The sequence below is a fragment of the Dama dama genome, chromosome 18 (assembly GCF_033118175.1).
Source record: "Dama dama isolate Ldn47 chromosome 18, ASM3311817v1, whole genome shotgun sequence".
Classification (NCBI taxonomy): Eukaryota; Metazoa; Chordata; class Mammalia; order Artiodactyla; family Cervidae; genus Dama; species Dama dama.
The window spans coordinates 114,218,287-114,235,250 of record NC_083698.1 but is presented as its reverse complement, the minus strand read 5'-3'; the positions used below and the strand labels follow the sequence as shown (position 1 = coordinate 114,235,250).

The 16,964-nt window shown below is 58.9% G+C and overlaps 1 pseudogene; it reads right to left on the bottom strand.

Moving 5' to 3' along the window:
• Positions 1-15,884: 15,884 nt before the first annotated feature.
• On the bottom strand, positions 15,885-16,744 carry LOC133072991 (ubiquitin carboxyl-terminal hydrolase 17-like protein 6; annotated as a pseudogene).
• Between the last annotated feature and the right edge of the window lie 220 nt (positions 16,745-16,964).

Below are 16,964 nucleotides of genomic sequence, written 5' to 3'. Positions count from 1 at the left end.
CATTTGAGGCGATGGGGCAGAGGAAGACTGGTGGGGATACTGAGGGCGGCCTGTGGGTGGCTCGACTTCCTCGTCCAGGGCACGCTTGTTCGTGTTCTTGGGCAAAGGTACTGCTCATCATTCTTTTTCCGCTCTGCGTGTGGTGGGCACGGTGCTTTGTAGGTAACCGTGCGGGGGGAAGGAGCCAGCGGAACGTTCTCTGTTCCTTGCCAAGCCGACTAGCGCGGTCAGGAGCCACAGTTGTCCCTCTAGGTCCAAGATGCTAAATCGCTAATTCCAGATCCACCGTTTAATGGAGGGTTTTGGGTTTGAAGCCGGCAACCAAGAGAAAGAAAGAAACCGCAAGAGGGGATTGATAAGGGTCCTCGGGCGCCCCTCCACCAGGTCACGGGATCACGAGGCAGGAGGGAAAGCAGCTAGGAGAGGACAGTTTCCCCACCGGCCCAGACACTTCAGAGGCCGGCCGCGTCTCATGGCGTCCACCCGCTTTTGTCCGGGGCCAAGCTGGACGAGACAACTGACTGACAGGTAGGATGGGCAGACTCGGGTGTCCAGTTGTCTTGCTCTCCCAATCTAGGGCGGGCTTGGGTCTTTCCTCAGTGTGGGGAGGACCTTTGCTTTCAGAAAGCAATGGTTGCATGACCCGTCTCCACTTAGGCCTCTGTGCCATGCTGGTGGAGAAGTTTCTTTGGGACTCCATGGGTCGCCTTTCTCCCCTTGGCCTTCGTGTTGGTGCCTGTGGTGCTGCTGGTGATGCTCGTGGCACGGTGAATCACTTGTCCCGTTTGGCACTTGGAGGTTCTGCAGCAGTCTCCTTGCACCGGAAATGGAGCCCAGGCAACTCTGTGCACGAGTGTCCCGCCGGTGACGAACACATCCCTGCGTCATTCCTGCCGGAGGTCCCTTTCCCAAGTAGCACTACACCTCCCAAGGACATTCCACATATAGAGCCTGTTCGCCCATCTTCTCCCCAGACCCTGCTCGACGTGTGTGGCGTTTTTGAGAGCCTGGCCAGCCAGAAGGAGATGATTCACGGACCTGCACCCGCTCCTCCCTGCCCCCCGGAGGGCTCAGGAGATCGTCTCCTTGCTCCGTTGGCTGTGGGCATACTGCGAGGCGTCACCCTGCCGCATCACTCACCAGAGGCCAGCAGTAAGGCCAGAGAATGCAGACCGGGAAAGAAAGGCAAACCAACATCCAAAGTCCCGTCCAGAGAGGACTCTCCCACCCCCGCAGAAGTGCGAGGCCCTTGGATCGTGCTCAAACGCGGTCACGCACCCCATCCTCCCCAGGAACTTCCCAGCAGAGACAGCCCTCGAGAGCTCGGCTGCTCAGCGTGATCCAGGTGAACACCGTGGCCCCGGGCACACTGCAGGCCCCGCCTTTTTCCAGGAGGCTGCACCAGCCACACCTCCGAGAGGAACTCGCTCGTCGCCGGAACACTTGGTGGGTCACACAGGGCGTGCCGCACGCAGAGTGTGCCTGTGCGTCTGCATGCATGTGCCTCAGAGCCTACCTACCGCCACAGCCCCAGAGATGGCTGCGGCTTCTTGTTCTTCCTCTTGGTCGCTCAGGCCCTCCCGCTGGCACAAGGGCCATTGCCAACGCTCGTGAGGCCCGGAGGCGGGCTGTCCGTTCTGGGACGGCCGAGCCGGTCGTGCTCCTGTTCTGGCAGCTTGCCGTTTCTCCCTTCTCCGTGGTTGGACTGGTGAATCACGACTGCTCCGGCAGGCAGAGCTGACTGGATCTTCCGGAGGTCGAAGGCCGGCTTCGGCCGCTTGTGCTCTTGGAGGCGTCTCCACTGCTCTAAGCTGATTCCTTCGACCTCTGTGTCCCCCGGGGACACGTGCGACTCAGGAGCTCTGCCGCTGGCGGCTCCCGCAGGCTCCCCGGGGCCGGAGGGGTCAGGCTCCCCGGGGTGAGTGGGGTCAGCCGTGAGGGGGGCCGCTGCCCCTCCCCCAGCTCCCCCTTGCCACGCACCCTCCCGGGAGTAGAAGAGCACGTAGGCGCTCTGGCTCAGGGCAGCACTCTCGTCACAGGCGCTCACCTTGGCATCATCCATCTTATACCACTGGCCGTTGCCCGCTCGCACGTAAGAAAAGTAGTGTCCTCGCTCACAGCTCCAGCCGGAGTGCACCAGCACGGCATAGAGCACGTAGCCCAGTGGCCTGCCTTCCGCTCAGACGTGTAGGGCTGCAGGTCGAGGCACTGGGGAGAGCGCACTTCCTGAGCCCTTTTGGCCCCGCTCACCTGTGTGAACCGCTTCAGCACCAGCACCAGGACCTGGGACGTGCTGTGCAAAGTCAACCTCTTGGTGGCAGGCACCTTCCGGGGACAAACGCCACTGTCATAGGCGTTTTCAGCGTCCAGCTTCTCGGGCTTCAGCAGCTCTCTCAGAGCTTGCTCCACACTCTGAGCCGCCGTGATATCCAGACTGATGTCCAGGTAAGGATCGAACGTGTCCGAGACTCCGAGGCTGTGGACACACTGGATCTGAGTCCTCCAAGTCCCGCCAAAGATCTGACGGATGAGGGTGGTGTCCTCGGAGGGATGGCCCGACAGCTGAGATGCACTCAAGCACCCTTGCTGCATGGTATTCAGAGTGAATATCAGAAACTCGTGGGCATCTTCCTGCTGGTGTCTTTCGAAGCCCGCCAGCAGGTCCTTGCGGGGCCGGATCACCTCTCCCGGCTGAAGGAGGGCTCGGGTCACGTGAGCTCGCACGGCACAGAGCGTGCAGGAGGTGCTGGCCGGACAGAGGGTGGCGTGCTGCTGGGACACCATCCAGCTGGCCAGGGGCGGCGTGTGGCTCAGACACTGCAGCGCTGCATTCACGTAGCAGGTATTCCCCAGAATATGAAGCCCAGCCCAGACCCTCCACGGCCCCCTCCAATTCAGGGCGACTTGGTGGCCAGGCACCAGCCCTGCTGACCCATGAGCGAAGTCACCCCTCTGGGGCCGCCCGACCGCCGGCCACGGCCCCTCACGGACACAGGGTTCCCAAAGGGTTTCCACACCCGCGGCACTGGGCCGACAACCTTGCCCTCCGGGGAAGACGTTGAAGGGAGAAGGACATTCACCTCCCCCGTGCGCAGAAGCAGCCCCCGGGTCTCTGCAAACAAGGCCCACGAGTCTTTCCGTCTCCTACCTGCCTCTGCACAATGAAGCCTCCTTCCCTCAGAGGGTGCTTCTCTGAGAAAGGGCCTGGGCCCCGCCCCCTCGGGCCTTTCATGGCTTTCCCACGGCCCCACCCCCGCACGCGCAACATCCTCATTGGCTGAGGCGTCCCAGGGCGTGCTCACTCCCACTCCCGACATTCCACCACCGACACTTTTCTCCGGGAATTCCCCATGACGAACCCCCGCACGTACTTCCGATCTGGCCCTGGACCAAAGGGCTCAGGATGCAAATGAATCCCGGGGCCTTTGGCCTTCCAGACTTGCCTGCTAGACAGTCACTGCAGGGCTTCCAAGTTTAGCGCACACATGTGGGCTGGGGAGGAATTCCGTGGGCTCGCCCTTCAGGTCCTAACACACTTGTGGAAAGACATGTCTGCCCACCTACCCTCTCTCCTTGAGGGCTCTCCCCACCCCAGTCCCCTGCCTGAGGACAACCCCTCCCCGGACAACAAGAAACCCTTGCCTCAACTTTGCTCTCGACTGAGGTCCACTCCAATTTCTATGGTTTCTCACGAGCCACTCTTCTAGCGTTCAGGGTCCTGGCACCAAAACATGCCGCGACTGTGGCACATATGCTTCTCTCCCTTCAGGGCCGTTGGTTATGGTCCAAAGCGAGCTCCTTCAGAAAGTCACAGGCTCGCTGAAACTTTGGATTCATTTCTTCAGCTCCTTTCCAACCTTAGTTGTCTTCTTTATTATTTGCTTCTTTTTTTTTTTTGGGGGGGGGGGTATTCGCTCATTTATTATTGGTTATTTTTTTTTGTATTGTCTGTTCATTTTATTTATTTATTTATTTATTTATTTTTGCTTGATATTATTCTCTGTTTCTACCTTAATTACACTAGTTGACTTTTAGAGTCATCTTTCCAATGTAGGGGCTCAAAACGCACTATAACTTAAGGTATAAAGAGATTTCCCTCCTGGAAGAGGATGACTGTTGGTTTCCTTCTTGGCGTGTGACATGTATGTTTGTTTGCTCTGCCGACCTGGATATTGTGCTTGCCTTCCAACACTACGGGCGTTCCACAGTCCATGGGTTTCCCATAGCTGATGTGGTGATTCCTTTGATCCTTACTAGGAAAAGACGGTCGTGACCCCATTTTCTTCCTTAGCCTATTGCACCCCTCCCACCTCCCGCTGCCCCATCCCATCCCAGGACCCTACTGCTTTGTGCTTTATGACGCACGTGCTCACACACTTGCTGTCCTTTTGCCTCCTTCCTATGGCACAGAGAAGCCAGATCAGCCAGTATTTGTCTCTCTTTTGCACAGATTTCCCCCAGCATCAGGCGACATTCCCCTTCCCCCTGCCACGCCATTCCAATCACTGTTTTCTCCTTCTTCTCCTTCTTCAACTTCTTCACCTCCTTCTCCTTTTCTGTCTCCTTCTTCTTCTTCGTCGTCTTCTTCTTCTTCCTCTTCTTCAGAGGGTGTAGATGGGGCAAGCAGTAAGTTCATTTGAGGCGATGGGGCAGAGGAAGACTGGTGGGGATACTGAGGGCGGCCTGTGGGTGGCTCGACTTCCTCGTCCAGGGCACGCTTGTTCGTGTTCTTGGGCAAAGGTACTGCTCATCATTCTTTTTCCGCTCTGCGTGTGGTGGGCACGGTGCTTTGTAGGTAACCGTGCGGGGGGAAGGAGCCAGCGGAACGTTCTCTGTTCCTTGCCAAGCCGACTAGCGCGGTCAGGAGCCACAGTTGTCCCTCTAGGTCCAAGATGCTAAATCGCTAATTCCAGATCCACCGTTTAATGGAGGGTTTTGGGTTTGAAGCCGGCAACCAAGAGAAAGAAAGAAACCGCAAGAGGGGATTGTTAATTATCCTCGGGCGCCCCTCCACCAGGTCACGGGATCACGAGCCAGGCGGGAAAGCAGCTAGGAGAGGACAGTTTCCCCACCGGCCCAGACACTTCAGAGGCCGGCCGCGTCTCATGGCGTCCACCCGCTTTTGTCCGGGGCCAAGCTGGACGAGACAACTGACTGACAGGTAGGATGGGCAGACTCGGATGTCCAGTTGTCTTGCTCTCCCAATCTAGGGCGGGCTTGGGTCTTTCCTCAGTGTGGGGAGGACCTTTGCTTTCAGAAAGCAATGGTTGCATGACCCGTCTCCACTTAGCCTCTGTGCCATGCTGGTGGAGAAGTTTCTTTGGGACTCCATGGGTCGCCTTTCTCCCCTTGGCCTTCGTGTTGGTGCCTGTGGTGCTGCTGGTGATGCTCGTGGCACGGTGAATCACTTGTCCCGTTTGGCACTTGGAGGTTCTGCAGCAGTCTCCTTGCACCGGAAATGGAGCCCAGGCAACTCTGTGCACGAGTGTCCCGCCGGTGACGAACACATCCCTGCGTCATTCCTGCGGAAGGTCCCTTTCCCAAGTAGCACTACACCTCCCAAGGACATTCCACATATAGAGCCTGTTCGCCCATCTTATCCCCGGACCCTGCTCGTCGTGTGTGGCGTTTTTGAGAGCCTGGCCAGCCAGAAGGAGATGATTCACGGACCTGCACCCGCTCCTCCCTGCCCCCCGGAGGGCTCAGGAGATCGTCTCCTTGCTCCGTTGGCTGTGGGCATACTGCGAGGCGTCACCCTGCCGCATCACTCACCAGAGGCCAGCAGTAAGGCCAGAGAATGCAGACCGGGAAAGAAAGGCAAACCAACATCCAAAGTCCCGTCCAGAGAGGACTCTCCCACCCCCGCAGAAGTGCGAGGCCCTCGGATCGTGCTCAAACGCGGTCACGCACCCCATCCTCCCCAGGAACTTCCCAGCAGAGACAGCCCTCGAGAGCTCGGCTGCTCAGCGTGATCCAGGTGAACACCGTGGCCCCGGGCACACTGCAGGCCCCGCCTTTTTCCAGGAGGCTGCACCAGCCACACCTCCGAGAGGAACTCGCTCGTCGCCGGAACACTTGGTGGGTCACACAGGGCGTGCCGCACGCAGAGTGTGCCTGTGCGTCTGCATGCATGTGCCTCAGAGCCTACCTACCGCCACAGCCCCAGAGATGGCTGCGGCTTCTTGTTCTTCCTCTTGGTCGCTCAGGCCCTCCCGCTGGCACAAGGGCCATTGCCAACGCTCGTGAGGCCCGGAGGCGGGCTGTCCGTTCTGGGACGGCCGAGCCGGTCGTGCTCCTGTTCTGGCAGCTTGCCGTTTCTCCCTTCTCCGTGGTTGGACTGGTGAATCACGACTGCTCCGGCAGGCAGAGCTGACTGGATCTTCCGGAGGTCGAAGGCCGGCTTCGGCCGCTTGTGCTCTTGGAGGCGTCTCCACTGCTCTAAGCTGATTCCTTCGACCTCTGTGTCCCCCGGGGACACGTGCGACTCAGGAGCTCTGCCGCTGGCGGCTCCCGCAGGCTCCCCGGGGCCGGAGGGGTCAGGCTCCCCGGGGTGAGTGGGGTCAGCCGTGAGGGGGGCCGCTGCCCCTCCCCCAGCTCCCCCTTGCCACGCACCCTCCCGGGAGTAGAAGAGCACGTAGGCGCTCTGGCTCAGGGCAGCACTCTCGTCACAGGCGCTCACCTTGGCATCATCCATCTTATACCACTGGCCGTTGCCCGCTCGCACGTAAGAAAAGTAGTGTCCTCGCTCACAGCTCCAGCCGGAGTGCACCAGCACGGCATAGAGCACGTAGCCCAGTGGCCTGCCTTCCGCTCAGACGTGTAGGGCTGCAGGTCGAGGCACTGGGGAGAGCGCACTTCCTGAGCCCTTTTGGCCCCGCTCACCTGTGTGAACCGCTTCAGCACCAGCACCAGGACCTGGGACGTGCTGTGCAAAGTCAACCTCTTGGTGGCAGGCACCTTCCGGGGACAAACGCCACTGTCATAGGCGTTTTCAGCGTCCAGCTTCTCGGGCTTCAGCAGCTCTCTCAGAGCTTGCTCCACACTCTGAGCCGCCGTGATATCCAGACTGATGTCCAGGTAAGGATCGAACGTGTCCGAGACTCCGAGGCTGTGGACACACTGGATCTGAGTCCTCCAAGTCCCGCCAAAGATCTGACGGATGAGGGTGGTGTCCTCGGAGGGATGGCCCGACAGCTGAGATGCACTCAAGCACCCTTGCTGCATGGTATTCAGAGTGAATATCAGAAACTCGTGGGCATCTTCCTGCTGGTGTCTTTCGAAGCCCGCCAGCAGGTCCTTGCGGGGCCGGATCACCTCTCCCGGCTGAAGGAGGGCTCGGGTCACGTGAGCTCGCACGGCACAGAGCGTGCAGGAGGTGCTGGCCGGACAGAGGGTGGCGTGCTGCTGGGACACCATCCAGCTGGCCAGGGGCGGCGTGTGGCTCAGACACTGCAGCGCTGCATTCACGTAGCAGGTATTCCCCAGAATATGAAGCCCAGCCCAGACCCTCCACGGCCCCCTCCAATTCAGGGCGACTTGGTGGCCAGGCACCAGCCCTGCTGACCCATGAGCGAAGTCACCCCTCTGGGGCCGCCCGACCGCCGGCCACGGCCCCTCACGGACACAGGGTTCCCAAAGGGTTTCCACACCCGCGGCACTGGGCCGACAACCTTGCCCTCCGGGGAAGACGTTGAAGGGAGAAGGACATTCACCTCCCCCGTGCGCAGAAGCAGCCCCCGGGTCTCTGCAAACAAGGCCCACGAGTCTTTCCGTCTCCTACCTGCCTCTGCACAATGAAGCCTCCTTCCCTCAGAGGGTGCTTCTCTGAGAAAGGGCCTGGGCCCCGCCCCCTCGGGCCTTTCATGGCTTTCCCACGGCCCCACCCCCGCACGCGCAACATCCTCATTGGCTGAGGCGTCCCAGGGCGTGCTCACTCCCACTCCCGACATTCCACCACCGACACTTTTCTCCGGGAATTCCCCATGACGAACCCCCGCACGTACTTCCGATCTGGCCCTGGACCAAAGGGCTCAGGATGCAAATGAATCCCGGGGCCTTTGGCCTTCCAGACTTGCCTGCTAGACAGTCACTGCAGGGCTTCCAAGTTTAGCGCACACATGTGGGCTGGGGAGGAATTCCGTGGGCTCGCCCTTCAGGTCCTAACACACTTGTGGAAAGACATGTCTGCCCACCTACCCTCTCTCCTTGAGGGCTCTCCCCACCCCAGTCCCCTGCCTGAGGACAACCCCTCCCCGGACAACAAGAAACCCTTGCCTCAACTTTGCTCTCGACTGAGGTCCACTCCAATTTCTATGGTTTCTCACGAGCCACTCTTCTAGCGTTCAGGGTCCTGGCACCAAAACATGCCGCGACTGTGGCACATATGCTTCTCTCCCTTCAGGGCCGTTGGTTATGGTCCAAAGCGAGCTCCTTCAGAAAGTCACAGGCTCGCTGAAACTTTGGATTCATTTCTTCAGCTCCTTTCCAACCTTAGTTGTCTTCTTTATTATTTGCTTCTTTTTTTTTTTTTTGGGGGGGGGTATTCGCTCATTTATTATTGGTTATTTTTTTTTGTATTGTCTGTTCATTTTATTTATTTATTTATTTATTTATTTTTGCTTGATATTATTCTCTGTTTCTACCTTAATTACACTAGTTGACTTTTAGAGTCATCTTTCCAATGTAGGGGCTCAAAACGCACTATAACTTAAGGTATAAAGAGATTTCCCTCCTGGAAGAGGATGACTGTTGGTTTCCTTCTTGGCGTGTGACATGTATGTTTGTTTGCTCTGCCGACCTGGATATTGTGCTTGCCTTCCAACACTACGGGCGTTCCACAGTCCATGGGTTTCCCATAGCTGATGTGGTGATTCCTTTGATCCTTACTAGGAAAAGACGGTCGTGACCCCATTTTCTTCCTTAGCCTATTGCACCCCTCCCACCTCCCGCTGCCCCATCCCATCCCAGGACCCTACTGCTTTGTGCTTTATGACGCACGTGCTCACACACTTGCTGTCCTTTTGCCTCCTTCCTATGGCACAGAGAAGCCAGATCAGCCAGTATTTGTCTCTCTTTTGCACAGATTTCCCCCAGCATCAGGCGACATTCCCCTTCCCCCTGCCACGCCATTCCAATCACTGTTTTCTCCTTCTTCTCCTTCTTCAACTTCTTCACCTCCTTCTCCTTTTCTGTCTCCTTCTTCTTCTTCGTCGTCTTCTTCTTCTTCCTCTTCTTCAGAGGGTGTAGATGGGGCAAGCAGTAAGTTCATTTGAGGCGATGGGGCAGAGGAAGACTGGTGGGGATACTGAGGGCGGCCTGTGGGTGGCTCGACTTCCTCGTCCAGGGCACGCTTGTTCGTGTTCTTGGGCAAAGGTACTGCTCATCATTCTTTTTCCGCTCTGCGTGTGGTGGGCACGGTGCTTTGTAGGTAACCGTGCGGGGGGAAGGAGCCAGCGGAACGTTCTCTGTTCCTTGCCAAGCCGACTAGCGCGGTCAGGAGCCACAGTTGTCCCTCTAGGTCCAAGATGCTAAATCGCTAATTCCAGATCCACCGTTTAATGGAGGGTTTTGGGTTTGAAGCCGGCAACCAAGAGAAAGAAAGAAACCGCAAGAGGGGATTGATAAGGGTCCTCGGACGCCCCTCCACCAGGTCACGGGATCACGAGGCAGGAGGGAAAGCAGCTAGGAGAGGACAGTTTCCCCACCGGCCCAGACACTTCAGAGGCCGGCCGCGTCTCATGGCGTCCACCCGCTTTTGTCCGGGGCCAAGCTGGACGAGACAACTGACTGACAGGTAGGATGGGCAGACTCGGGTGTCCAGTTGTCTTGCTCTCCCAATCTAGGGCGGGCTTGGGTCTTTCCTCAGTGTGGGGAGGACCTTTGCTTTCAGAAAGCAATGGTTGCATGACCCGTCTCCACTTAGGCCTCTGTGCCATGCTGGTGGAGAAGTTTCTTTGGGACTCCATGGGTCGCCTTTCTCCCCTTGGCCTTCGTGTTGGTGCCTGTGGTGCTGCTGGTGATGCTCGTGGCACGGTGAATCACTTGTCCCGTTTGGCACTTGGAGGTTCTGCAGCAGTCTCCTTGCACCGGAAATGGAGCCCAGGCAACTCTGTGCACGAGTGTCCCGCCGGTGACGAACACATCCCTGCGTCATTCCTGCCGGAGGTCCCTTTCCCAAGTAGCACTACACCTCCCAAGGACATTCCACATATAGAGCCTGTTCGCCCATCTTCTCCCCAGACCCTGCTCGACGTGTGTGGCGTTTTTGAGAGCCTGGCCAGCCAGAAGGAGATGATTCACGGACCTGCACCCGCTCCTCCCTGCCCCCCGGAGGGCTCAGGAGATCGTCTCCTTGCTCCGTTGGCTGTGGGCATACTGCGAGGCGTCACCCTGCCGCATCACTCACCAGAGGCCAGCAGTAAGGCCAGAGAATGCAGACCGGGAAAGAAAGGCAAACCAACATCCAAAGTCCCGTCCAGAGAGGACTCTCCCACCCCCGCAGAAGTGCGAGGCCCTTGGATCGTGCTCAAACGCGGTCACGCACCCCATCCTCCCCAGGAACTTCCCAGCAGAGACAGCCCTCGAGAGCTCGGCTGCTCAGCGTGATCCAGGTGAACACCGTGGCCCCGGGCACACTGCAGGCCCCGCCTTTTTCCAGGAGGCTGCACCAGCCACACCTCCGAGAGGAACTCGCTCGTCGCCGGAACACTTGGTGGGTCACACAGGGCGTGCCGCACGCAGAGTGTGCCTGTGCGTCTGCATGCATGTGCCTCAGAGCCTACCTACCGCCACAGCCCCAGAGATGGCTGCGGCTTCTTGTTCTTCCTCTTGGTCGCTCAGGCCCTCCCGCTGGCACAAGGGCCATTGCCAACGCTCGTGAGGCCCGGAGGCGGGCTGTCCGTTCTGGGACGGCCGAGCCGGTCGTGCTCCTGTTCTGGCAGCTTGCCGTTTCTCCCTTCTCCGTGGTTGGACTGGTGAATCACGACTGCTCCGGCAGGCAGAGCTGACTGGATCTTCCGGAGGTCGAAGGCCGGCTTCGGCCGCTTGTGCTCTTGGAGGCGTCTCCACTGCTCTAAGCTGATTCCTTCGACCTCTGTGTCCCCCGGGGACACGTGCGACTCAGGAGCTCTGCCGCTGGCGGCTCCCGCAGGCTCCCCGGGGCCGGAGGGGTCAGGCTCCCCGGGGTGAGTGGGGTCAGCCGTGAGGGGGGCCGCTGCCCCTCCCCCAGCTCCCCCTTGCCACGCACCCTCCCGGGAGTAGAAGAGCACGTAGGCGCTCTGGCTCAGGGCAGCACTCTCGTCACAGGCGCTCACCTTGGCATCATCCATCTTATACCACTGGCCGTTGCCCGCTCGCACGTAAGAAAAGTAGTGTCCTCGCTCACAGCTCCAGCCGGAGTGCACCAGCACGGCATAGAGCACGTAGCCCAGTGGCCTGCCTTCCGCTCAGACGTGTAGGGCTGCAGGTCGAGGCACTGGGGAGAGCGCACTTCCTGAGCCCTTTTGGCCCCGCTCACCTGTGTGAACCGCTTCAGCACCAGCACCAGGACCTGGGACGTGCTGTGCAAAGTCAACCTCTTGGTGGCAGGCACCTTCCGGGGACAAACGCCACTGTCATAGGCGTTTTCAGCGTCCAGCTTCTCGGGCTTCAGCAGCTCTCTCAGAGCTTGCTCCACACTCTGAGCCGCCGTGATATCCAGACTGATGTCCAGGTAAGGATCGAACGTGTCCGAGACTCCGAGGCTGTGGACACACTGGATCTGAGTCCTCCAAGTCCCGCCAAAGATCTGACGGATGAGGGTGGTGTCCTCGGAGGGATGGCCCGACAGCTGAGATGCACTCAAGCACCCTTGCTGCATGGTATTCAGAGTGAATATCAGAAACTCGTGGGCATCTTCCTGCTGGTGTCTTTCGAAGCCCGCCAGCAGGTCCTTGCGGGGCCGGATCACCTCTCCCGGCTGAAGGAGGGCTCGGGTCACGTGAGCTCGCACGGCACAGAGCGTGCAGGAGGTGCTGGCCGGACAGAGGGTGGCGTGCTGCTGGGACACCATCCAGCTGGCCAGGGGCGGCGTGTGGCTCAGACACTGCAGCGCTGCATTCACGTAGCAGGTATTCCCCAGAATATGAAGCCCAGCCCAGACCCTCCACGGCCCCCTCCAATTCAGGGCGACTTGGTGGCCAGGCACCAGCCCTGCTGACCCATGAGCGAAGTCACCCCTCTGGGGCCGCCCGACCGCCGGCCACGGCCCCTCACGGACACAGGGTTCCCAAAGGGTTTCCACACCCGCGGCACTGGGCCGACAACCTTGCCCTCCGGGGAAGACGTTGAAGGGAGAAGGACATTCACCTCCCCCGTGCGCAGAAGCAGCCCCCGGGTCTCTGCAAACAAGGCCCACGAGTCTTTCCGTCTCCTACCTGCCTCTGCACAATGAAGCCTCCTTCCCTCAGAGGGTGCTTCTCTGAGAAAGGGCCTGGGCCCCGCCCCCTCGGGCCTTTCATGGCTTTCCCACGGCCCCACCCCCGCACGCGCAACATCCTCATTGGCTGAGGCGTCCCAGGGCGTGCTCACTCCCACTCCCGACATTCCACCACCGACACTTTTCTCCGGGAATTCCCCATGACGAACCCCCGCACGTACTTCCGATCTGGCCCTGGACCAAAGGGCTCAGGATGCAAATGAATCCCGGGGCCTTTGGCCTTCCAGACTTGCCTGCTAGACAGTCACTGCAGGGCTTCCAAGTTTAGCGCACACATGTGGGCTGGGGAGGAATTCCGTGGGCTCGCCCTTCAGGTCCTAACACACTTGTGGAAAGACATGTCTGCCCACCTACCCTCTCTCCTTGAGGGCTCTCCCCACCCCAGTCCCCTGCCTGAGGACAACCCCTCCCCGGACAACAAGAAACCCTTGCCTCAACTTTGCTCTCGACTGAGGTCCACTCCAATTTCTATGGTTTCTCACGAGCCACTCTTCTAGCGTTCAGGGTCCTGGCACCAAAACATGCCGCGACTGTGGCACATATGCTTCTCTCCCTTCAGGGCCGTTGGTTATGGTCCAAAGCGAGCTCCTTCAGAAAGTCACAGGCTCGCTGAAACTTTGGATTCATTTCTTCAGCTCCTTTCCAACCTTAGTTGTCTTCTTTATTATTTGCTTCTTTTTTTTTTTTGGGGGGGGGGGTATTCGCTCATTTATTATTGGTTATTTTTTTTTGTATTGTCTGTTCATTTTATTTATTTATTTATTTATTTATTTTTGCTTGATATTATTCTCTGTTTCTACCTTAATTACACTAGTTGACTTTTAGAGTCATCTTTCCAATGTAGGGGCTCAAAACGCACTATAACTTAAGGTATAAAGAGATTTCCCTCCTGGAAGAGGATGACTGTTGGTTTCCTTCTTGGCGTGTGACATGTATGTTTGTTTGCTCTGCCGACCTGGATATTGTGCTTGCCTTCCAACACTACGGGCGTTCCACAGTCCATGGGTTTCCCATAGCTGATGTGGTGATTCCTTTGATCCTTACTAGGAAAAGACGGTCGTGACCCCATTTTCTTCCTTAGCCTATTGCACCCCTCCCACCTCCCGCTGCCCCATCCCATCCCAGGACCCTACTGCTTTGTGCTTTATGACGCACGTGCTCACACACTTGCTGTCCTTTTGCCTCCTTCCTATGGCACAGAGAAGCCAGATCAGCCAGTATTTGTCTCTCTTTTGCACAGATTTCCCCCAGCATCAGGCGACAATCCCCTTCCCTCTGCCACGCCATTCCAATCACTGTTTTCTCCTTCTTCTCCTTCTTCAACTTCTTCACCTCCTTCTCCTTTTCTGTCTCCTTCTTCTTCTTCGTCGTCTTCTTCTTCTTCCTCTTCTTCAGAGGGTGTAGATGGGGCAAGCAGTAAGTTCATTTGAGGCGATGGGGCAGAGGAAGACTGGTGGGGATACTGAGGGCGGCCTGTGGGTGGCTCGACTTCCTCGTCCAGGGCACGCTTGTTCGTGTTCTTGGGCAAAGGTACTGCTCATCATTCTTTTTCGTCTCTGCGTGTGGTGGGCACGGTGCTTTGTAGGTAACCGTGCGGGGGGAAGGAGCCAGCGGAACGTTCTCTGTTCCTTGCCAAGCCGACTAGCGCAGTCAGGAGCCACAGTTGTCCCTCTAGGTCCAACATGCTAAATCGCTAATTCCAGATCCACCGTTTAATGGAGGGTTTTGGGTTTGAAGCCGGCAACCAAGAGAAAGAAAGAAACCGCAAGAGGGGATTGATAAGGGTCCTCGGGCGCCCCTCCACCAGGTCACGGGATCACGAGCCAGGCGGGAAAGCAGCTAGGAGAGGACAGTTTCCCCACCGGCCCAGACACTTCAGAGGCCGGCCGCGTCTCATGGCGTCCACCCGCTTTTGTCCGGGGCCAAGCTGGACGAGACAACTGACTGACAGGTAGGATGGGCAGACTCGGATGTCCAGTTGTCTTGCTCTCCCAATCTAGGGCGGGCTTGGGTCTTTCCTCAGTGTGGGGAGGACCTTTGCTTTCAGAAAGCAATGGTTGCATGACCCGTCTCCACTTAGCCTCTGTGCCATGCTGGTGGAGAAGTTTCTTTGGGACTCCATGGGTCGCCTTTCTCCCCTTGGCCTTCGTGTTGGTGCCTGTGGTGCTGCTGGTGATGCTCGTGGCACGGTGAATCACTTGTCCCGTTTGGCACTTGGAGGTTCTGCAGCAGTCTCCTTGCACCGGAAATGGAGCCCAGGCAACTCTGTGCACGAGTGTCCCGCCGGTGACGAACACATCCCTGCGTCATTCCTGCCGAAGGTCCCTTTCCCAAGTAGCACTACACCTCCCAAGGACATTCCACATATAGAGCCTGTTCGCCCATCTTCTCCCCGGACCCTGCTCGTCGTGTGTGGCGTTTTTGAGAGCCTGGCCAGCCAGAAGGAGATGATTCACGGACCTGCACCCGCTCCTCCCTGCCCCCCGGAGGGCTCAGGAGATCGTCTCCTTGCTCCGTTGGCTGTGGGCATACTGCGAGGCGTCACCCTGCCGCATCACTCACCAGAGGCCAGCAGTAAGGCCAGAGAATGCAGACCAGGAAAGAAAGGCAAACCAACATCCAAAGTCCCGTCCAGAGAGGACTCTCCCACCCCCGCAGAAGTGCGAGGCCCTTGGATCGTGCTCAAACGCGGTCACGCACCCCATCCTCCCCAGGAACTTCCCAGCAGAGACAGCCCTCGAGAGCTCGGCTGCTCAGCGTGATCCAGGTGAACACCGTGGCCCCGGGCACACTGCAGGCCCCGCCTTTTTCCAGGAGGCTGCACCAGCCACACCTCCGAGAGGAACTCGCTCGTCGCCGGAACACTTGGTGGGTCACACAGGGCGTGCCGCACGCAGAGTGTGCCTGTGCGTCTGCATGCATGTGCCTCAGAGCCTACCTACCGCCACAGCCCCAGAGATGGCTGCGGCTTCTTGTTCTTCCTCTTGGTCGCTCAGGCCCTCCCGCTGGCACAAGGGCCATTGCCAACGCTCGTGAGGCCCGGAGGCGGGCTGTCCGTTCTGGGACGGCCGAGCCGGTCGTGCTCCTGTTCTGGCAGCTTGCCGTTTCTCCCTTCTCCGTGGTTGGACTGGTGAATCACGACTGCTCCGGCAGGCAGAGCTGACTGGATCTTCCGGAGGTCGAAGGCCGGCTTCGGCCGCTTGTGCTCTTGGAGGCGTCTCCACTGCTCTAAGCTGATTCCTTCGACCTCTGTGTCCCCCGGGGACACGTGCGACTCAGGAGCTCTGCCGCTGGCGGCTCCCGCAGGCTCCCCGGGGCCGGAGGGGTCAGGCTCCCCGGGGTGAGTGGGGTCAGCCGTGAGGGGGGCCGCTGCCCCTCCCCCAGCTCCCCCTTGCCACGCACCCTCCCGGGAGTAGAAGAGCACGTAGGCGCTCTGGCTCAGGGCAGCACTCTCGTCACAGGCGCTCACCTTGGCATCATCCATCTTATACCACTGGCCGTTGCCCGCTCGCACGTAAGAAAAGTAGTGTCCTCGCTCACAGCTCCAGCCGGAGTGCACCAGCACGGCATAGAGCACGTAGCCCAGTGGCCTGCCTTCCGCTCAGACGTGTAGGGCTGCAGGTCGAGGCACTGGGGAGAGCGCACTTCCTGAGCCCTTTTGGCCCCGCTCACCTGTGTGAACCGCTTCAGCACCAGCACCAGGACCTGGGACGTGCTGTGCAAAGTCAACCTCTTGGTGGCAGGCACCTTCCGGGGACAAACGCCACTGTCATAGGCGTTTTCAGCGTCCAGCTTCTCGGGCTTCAGCAGCTCTCTCAGAGCTTGCTCCACACTCTGAGCCGCCGTGATATCCAGACTGATGTCCAGGTAAGGATCGAACGTGTCCGAGACTCCGAGGCTGTGGACACACTGGATCTGAGTCCTCCAAGTCCCGCCAAAGATCTGACGGATGAGGGTGGTGTCCTCGGAGGGATGGCCCGACAGCTGAGATGCACTCAAGCACCCTTGCTGCATGGTATTCAGAGTGAATATCAGAAACTCGTGGGCATCTTCCTGCTGGTGTCTTTCGAAGCCCGCCAGCAGGTCCTTGCGGGGCCGGATCACCTCTCCCGGCTGAAGGAGGGCTCGGGTCACGTGAGCTCGCACGGCACAGAGCGTGCAGGAGGTGCTGGCCGGACAGAGGGTGGCGTGCTGCTGGGACACCATCCAGCTGGCCAGGGGCGGCGTGTGGCTCAGACACTGCAGCGCTGCATTCACGTAGCAGGTATTCCCCAGAATATGAAGCCCAGCCCAGACCCTCCACGGCCCCCTCCAATTCAGGGCGACTTGGTGGCCAGGCACCAGCCCTGCTGACCCATGAGCGAAGTCACACCTCTGGGGCCGCCCGACCGCCGGCCACGGCCCCTCACGGACACAGGGTTCCCAAAGGGTTTCCACACCCGCGGCACTGGGCCGACAACCTTGCCCTCCGGGGAAGACGTTGAAGGGA